The sequence below is a fragment of the Lates calcarifer genome, linkage group LG24 (genome assembly GCF_001640805.2).
Source record: "Lates calcarifer isolate ASB-BC8 linkage group LG24, TLL_Latcal_v3, whole genome shotgun sequence".
Taxonomy (NCBI): Eukaryota; Metazoa; Chordata; class Actinopteri; family Centropomidae; genus Lates; species Lates calcarifer.
In genome coordinates, this window is record NC_066856.1 from 3372237 (window position 1) to 3377236 (window position 5000).

At 43.9% G+C, this 5000-nt stretch overlaps 1 protein-coding gene and 7 non-coding genes across 8 annotated transcripts in view; 6 read left to right on the top strand and 2 right to left on the bottom strand.

The window, feature by feature from the left end:
- Nucleotides 1–5000, bottom strand: part of jcada (junctional cadherin 5 associated a) — a 46886-nt gene that overhangs the window by 19244 nt on the left and 22642 nt on the right.
- On the top strand, nt 396–467 carry trnaa-ugc (transfer RNA alanine (anticodon UGC)). Its single transcript has one exon. It is a non-coding gene; the product is annotated as a tRNA-Ala (tRNA).
- On the top strand, nt 1006–1076 carry trnag-gcc (transfer RNA glycine (anticodon GCC)). The gene has a single exon. It is a non-coding gene; the product is annotated as a tRNA-Gly (tRNA).
- Nucleotides 1254–1326, bottom strand: trnam-cau (transfer RNA methionine (anticodon CAU)). The gene has a single exon. It is a non-coding gene; the product is annotated as a tRNA-Met (tRNA).
- trnas-aga (transfer RNA serine (anticodon AGA)) lies at nt 1903–1984 on the top strand. Its single transcript has one exon. It is a non-coding gene; the product is annotated as a tRNA-Ser (tRNA).
- On the top strand, nt 2809–2879 carry trnag-gcc (transfer RNA glycine (anticodon GCC)). The gene has a single exon. It is a non-coding gene; the product is annotated as a tRNA-Gly (tRNA).
- trnas-uga (transfer RNA serine (anticodon UGA)) lies at nt 4014–4095 on the top strand. The gene has a single exon. It is a non-coding gene; the product is annotated as a tRNA-Ser (tRNA).
- trnag-ucc (transfer RNA glycine (anticodon UCC)) overlaps nt 4992–5000 on the top strand; it is a 72-nt gene continuing 63 nt past the window's right edge. Inside the window, exon 1 of the tRNA in view lies at nt 4992–5000. This exon is cut by the window's right edge and continues 63 nt beyond it. This is a non-coding gene — a tRNA (tRNA-Gly).

Below are 5000 nucleotides of genomic sequence, written 5' to 3' on the forward strand. Positions count from 1 at the left end.
CATGCAGTGCACCTTGTAACCTAGATCTTGTAATCATGTAGCTTAGCGTTACTATAGACCATCATGATTTTGTGCTTTGTCTTTATCAAAAGTGAAAATCATCTACTAATATGATTAAGGTGTTTTAATATTGAGGGGTGCAGGAGGACACACAATCCTTAAGTGTAGTTGTGACCACGTCAGGCCATTTTGACACGGTCAAGCGAGTCGTTTGGCTCACATGAGCCCAGGTGTGACTCGTTGGTCGGTCGTTGCCCCACCTTGACGTCATGTGAGTCGTTAGGGTCACACGGCTCGAGGTGTGAATGGGGTTAAATCACCTGGTTAGGCATCGCTAATAATTCAGTCAGTTGTGCTGTTCTGTGTGTGTCTGATGTCTCCTGTGTGTTTGCAGAGGGGATGTAGCTCAGTGGTAGAGCGCATGCTTTGCATGTATGAGGCCCCGGGTTCAATCCCCGGCATCTCCATCAGCCTTTATGTTGACAACTACACATCACATAGAGGGTGGAGATCTGCTGAAGAAACTGTAAATAACAGCCAAAGTCACAGATGGATGACAGAGTACAGGTAAAATCAATGTCTGAGGCGTCTTAGTAAGAGTTTGAGCCCCATGTGCTGCCAGAACAGCTTTGTTGCACAGAGATTGATATTGTAGAAACTGTACAAGTCTCTGGAACTGTACTAGAGGAATGGCTCCCCATTGTACCAAAAGATGGGGTGGACTGAAAAATATAAGCACCTCTCTCCAGAGTAGTAGCAATGAGAGTACAGTTGTAGTTTTTGTTTGGTGGTGATGGTGATCTGTCACAGCTGCAACATGTTTGCTGCCCCTCCTCCTTCTCTTTTCCCTCTCTCCTCTCCTCCAAAAAGTCCAAAAAGTGGACATTATTGTCCTCGAAGGAGATCACATAATCTTATAAAGATCCCCCACCAAACTTTGACAATAAGAAAATACTCTTGTGAAGGCCTCCGTCAGTGCAGTGGTTACAAAGTGTGGTCATGTGAGCATTGGTGGTTCAGTGGTAGAATTCTCGCCTGCCACGCGGGAGGCCCGGGTTCGATTCCCGGCCAATGCAACAGGCTTTTTATTCAGTGTAGTTGTACATGTTCAAACATGTGTTTAACGCAGATATAAGGTGTATGACTGGGACAACTCTGTGTCCCAAACTGCGACTGCACTGATTTCCCCGGTGTCTTCTCTACAACATCCAACTCATTGTTCTGTCTACATAATGAACACGTACCTAAACATTTGCCCCGTGTGAGGCTCGAACTCACGACCTTCAGATTATGAGACTGACGCGCTGCCTACTGCGCCAACGAGGCCCACAGTGCAGTCCTCTTTTCCCTCTCTCCTCTCCTGTGGAATTCCTGACACAAACTGCTGACTCTGCAGTGGAATTCCTTGTTTTTCCACTGCGATGGTGGTATAGTGGTGAGCATAGCTGCCTTCCAAGCAGTTGACCCGGGTTCGATTCCCGACCATCGCAATAGTTTTTCTTTCTGCGGAATGCTCACAGTACAGCGTACGCTAACTTTATTGTAGGATCAGTGCTCGTCTTGTTTTTTGCTGTTATGAGAGTTATGAGCTGTATGGTATGGTTGATGGGTACATGTTGACAAGTAACAGGATCATATTCAGGTTTCTGATTACATAGCTGATTACATCAGATGCAATGTTCCCTCTAAGCTGCACACAGAGCATGGTTGTGTGAATTGCTTAACAGTACCATGCAGTGCACCTTGTAACCTAGATCTTGTAATCATGTAGCTTAGCGTTACTATATACCATCATGATTTTGTGCTTTGTCTTTATCAAAAGTGAAAATCATCTACTAATATGATGAAGATGTTTTAATATTGAGGGGTGCAGGAGGACACACAATCGCTAACAATTATGTAGTTGTCGTGGCCGAGTGGTTAAGGCGATGGACTAGAAATCCATTGGGGTCTCCCCGCGCAGGTTCGAATCCTGCCGACAACGTCAGACCATTTTGACATGGTCAAGTTGTTTGGCTCACATGAGCCCAGGTGTGACTCGTTGGTCGGTCGTTGCTCCACCTGTGAGTCGTTAGGGTCACATGGCTCGAGGTGTGAATGGGGTTAAATCACCTGGTTAAGGATCTGAAGTGGTGTTACAGTTGGCTGATCGTTGTAGGCCACCACCTCTGTTGTGTTTGTTTTACACCTCTCTCAAGCTCCTCCTCTTCTCCACTCCTCCTCCCTCTACTTATTATACTTAGTCTAAACAGAAGTGGCTAATCCATTATAAACACACCAGTTTAAAATTGACCTTATCCCACATGGTGTTTTGAACATAACTAATATTAAATACATTTACCTGTCTATTATACATTCTCAGTTGTGATAAACCATTCACAGAACTGTGGCTCTGCCAATTCAGCTGCAGTATGTTAGTTCAGTGTCTTTATCAGCAGTTCAAATCCTGCCATACACCAGAGCGGATGAGTAATATTGCAACAGAAGGCTGTTTGGAGGACTTTCTTCACATGGCTCGAGGTGTGAATGGGGTTAAATCACCTGGTTAAGGATCTCAAGGTCTTGTTACAGTTGGCTGATCGTTGTAGGCCACCACCTCTGTTTAAAGATGGATGTTCCAGATGGACATAGATGGCCTCTTCTACACCTCTCTCAAACCATCTGTCCTCTCTATCCAAAAAGTGGACATTATTGTCCTCGAAGGAGATCACATAATCTTATAAAGATCCCCCACCAAACTTTGACAATAAGAAAATACTCTTGTGAAGGCCTCCGTCAGTGCAGTGGTTACAAAGTGTGGTCATGTGAGCATTGGTGGTTCAGTGGTAGAATTCTCGCCTGCCACGCGGGAGGCCCGGGTTCGATTCCCGGCCAATGCAACAGGCTTTTTATTCAGTGTAGTTGTACATGTTCAAACATGTGTTTAACGCAGATATAAGGTGTATGACTGGGACAACTCTGTGTCCCAAACTGCGACTGCACTGATTTCCCCGGTGTCTTCTCTACAACATCCAACGTCAGACCATTTTGACATGGTCAAGCAAGTTGTTTGGCTCACATGAGCCCAGGTGTGACTCGTTGTTCGGTCGTTGCTCCACCTGTGAGTCGTTAGGGTCACATGGCTCGAGGTGTGAATGGGGTTAAATCACCTGGTTAAGGATCTGAAGTCGTGTTACAGTTGGCTGATCGTTGTAGGCCACCACCTCTGTTCTGTTAGTTTTACACCTCTCTCAAGGTCCTCCTCTTCTCCACTCCTCCTCCCTCTACTTATTATACTTAGTCTAAACAGAAGTGGCTTTTTCAGAAGGGCCTTTTTCTCTTCTATTTGTTTCCCCCTCTCCTCTTCTCTTCTGGATGTACCTGCTCCTTCCTCCTCTCCCTTTTTAATTCCAGACATCACCACTCACTGTCAAAAAGAAACCACTCCTAATGTAGCAATGGTGGTGTAGTGGTGAGCACAGTTGTCTTATAAACAGCTGACTTAAGTTTGATTCCCATCCATTGTGTTTTGCTTTAAAAGAGAGGGAACATGGATGGATAAATGCACATTCCATTGTTCCAAGAAGTCTCTTGTGTTGATAGGTCATGTTCATGTTCATACATGTGTGATGAACACACCTGAATTCTTGACCTCTCCAGTGATGAGCTCTGGTTGCTCTGTAATGCTGTGGAGGTGTGGGGGATTCTGCTGGCATGGTTTGGGTCCACCTGTGCAGAAATGGTGTGAAAAATGTGTAATAATGTGTATATTTATTAATGTGGGAGAAGTAAAGCCAAAAACCTAAATGTTGAATTGACATCAGATATCGTGGCTGTACTAGCTACAAAACATAAAGATCATCAAGTTCCACACTGATTTGATGAGACAAACTGAACTCAAACATGCAGCTAGATCAATAAAATCATGTTTGTGCAATTTTTTTGAAAATACTGAACATTTACACTGTTACATTTTTGGAATCTATAAAACTGTCAGTGAACACAGTCCGACACCTAAAAGCTGTGAAAGTGTAGTTGTCGTGGCCGAGTGGTTAAGGCGATGGACTTGAAATCCATTGGGGTCTCCCCGCGCAGGTTCAAACCCTGCCAACAACGAGCCATTTGAGTGAGTACAAACTGAATGTAGAATTATACCAGCACAGCTGCTCCCAAAATTTGTAGTTCCTCAACAGATTTCACTCCTCCTGCGTTATTGCTGTTTTAAAACTAAGATCATCAGTCACCCTTCATACTCCGTGGATGGGGAGACTGTCATCCTTAAGAGATGTCTGCCAAGAGTCACCACGGGGTCTCAGAAATGAACTGCGATGGCCGGGAATCGAACCCGGGTCAACTGCTTGGAAGGCAGCTATGCTCACCACTATACCACCATCACTCTCACCTCTTCAAGGATGACAGTGTCTCCATCCACTGGTCACTGAATGGTTTGCTCAGATATAAAACAGCAACAACACATTTCCATGTTTCACCACTGTTGAGTGAAATCTCATGATGAGCCAACAATTTCAGAGCAGCTGTGCAGGTAAAATTCTACATGCACTGGTAAAGTAGCAAATAAGCTTGTGATTACTGTTTAAATGCATCGTTGTTGGCAGTTACCTTTAAATGCATAAAACAACACATTTAATTGAAAGAAAAATAATTTATACATGAAGTCTTCTGCCAACTCATATGCTCTGTCAATAGAACACAAAGTAGTAATAATTACAAAACTACAATGTGCTTACACAAGCCCAATAAAAACCCACATGATAAACTACTTATAGGTGCAAAAAGGTCATAATTCAGTCAACATTTATTTATGTTTTTCTCTTATGTCACCACCCACCTTCCACAGGACAAGGTAATTCAGTAACTTCAGAGCTGCAACATACAGTGTTAGCTTTTTGGCAAATTCAGTCCACCTCAGCTTCTATGAGCTTCTGAGCTCTGTACCTACATAAACTCACATTTAAGGACCTATTTGCTCCCTTTACCACAGATGCACACAAGCGATGGTG